At 35.7% G+C, this 1,669-nt stretch overlaps 1 non-coding gene across 1 annotated transcript; it reads right to left on the bottom strand.

The window, feature by feature from the left end:
- Positions 1–327: 327 nt before the first annotated feature.
- Positions 328–434, bottom strand: LOC139878969 (small nucleolar RNA R71). Its single transcript, XR_011769828.1, has one exon. It is a non-coding gene; the product is annotated as a small nucleolar RNA R71 (small nucleolar RNA).
- Positions 435–1,669: the final 1,235 nt, after the last annotated feature.

Below are 1,669 nucleotides of genomic sequence, written 5' to 3'. Positions count from 1 at the left end.
CAAGGTCATGCAATTACTCAACCTGACATTAATGTGCCAGATTATGAAATCAAAGGACAAATCCTACACATGGTGACAAATCAATGCCAATTTAGTGGTGCGCCGAAGGAAGATCTAAATGAACATCTTCGTACCTTTAATAGGATCTGTACTTTATTTAAAATCAGAGAAGTTGAGGATGAACAGATATATCTCATGTTATTTCCCTGGACTTTAAATGGAGAAGCCAAAGATTGGTTAGAATCGTTACCTGAAGGGGCGATTGATACATGGGATGTTTTAGTTGAAAATTTTCTTAAACAATTCTTTCCGGCATCTAAAGCCGTGAGACTTCAAGAAGAAATTGTTACGTTCACACAAAAGCCAAATGAAACTCTATATGAAGCGTGGACAAGATTTGAAAAGTTATTAAGAGGATGTCCGCAACATGGTTTAGACACCTGTCAAATAGTACAAATATTCTACCAAGGATGCGACATCACAACAAGAAAAGACATCGATATAGCAGCTGGTGGTTCCATTATGAAGAAAACAGCAACTGATGCTTACAAAATTATTGATAACACTGCTTCCCACTCACATGAGTGGCACCAAGAAAAAGATATCGTTAGATCATCTAAAGCAGCTAGAGCCGATTCTAGCCATGACTTAGATTTCATTTCCGGAAAGATAGATGCTGTCGAGAGACGAATGGAAAAGATGACTAAAGATATCCACTCAATACGAATTAGTTGTGAGCAGTGTGGAGGACCACATTTGACAAAAGATTGTCTCAGTATTGAACTAACAATGGAACAAAGAGAGAATGTTTTATACATAAACCAAAGGCCTGGAAATAATTATCAGAATAATTACCAACCGCCAAGAACAATCTACAATCAAAATTAGAATTATAACCGAAATGTTTCATAAAACAACCAACAAGGTCCTAGCAATCAACAAGTATCCAATAATACTTACAACCAGCAAAGACCTATTTTTCAAAACAAACCACCACAAACTGATGATAAAAAGCCAAATTTAGAAGATATGATGTCGAAGCTAGTTGATTCTCAAACACAATTTTTCACATCTCAGAAACAAACGAATGAACAAAATGCTCAAGCATTTAGAAATCAACAAGCTTCAATTCAAAATCTGGAACAAGAAGTAAGTAACCTAGTAAGGTTAATAGGTGAAAGAAAACTGGGAAGTCTACCTAGTGATACAAATGCTAACCCCCGAAATGAAACAGCTAAAGCCATTACCACAAGAAGTGGGATTACACTTAAACCACCTGAAATACCTGTAATTTCTGATGAAGTTATTCCTACTCCACAAGAACCACAATCTGAACAAAATAAGGAAATAGAATCGGTAGTTGAAAAGGTTAATGAAGATAACACAGTTGAGGCTAAACCTTATGTTAAACCATACCAACCACCACTTCCTTACCCGAGTAAAATGAGAAAAGAGAGACTTGAAGCCGAGCAATCCAAATTCTTGGATATGTTTAAACAGATAAATGTCAATCTTCCTTTCATTGATGTGATTTCAGGAATGCCTAGATATGCTAAATTTCTGAAAGATCTAATCACAAATAGAAAGAAAATGGTAGAACTCTCAGCTGTTACTATGAATGCTAATTGTTCTGCAGTGCTGTTGAATAAGATAGCAGAAAAATTATCAG

Source organism: Rutidosis leptorrhynchoides, chromosome 11 (genome assembly GCF_046630445.1).
Source record: "Rutidosis leptorrhynchoides isolate AG116_Rl617_1_P2 chromosome 11, CSIRO_AGI_Rlap_v1, whole genome shotgun sequence".
Lineage (NCBI taxonomy): Eukaryota > Viridiplantae > Streptophyta > Magnoliopsida > Asterales > Asteraceae > Rutidosis > Rutidosis leptorrhynchoides.
Note: the sequence above shows the minus strand (reverse complement) of the source record. Positions and strands in the feature narration are given on the sequence as shown.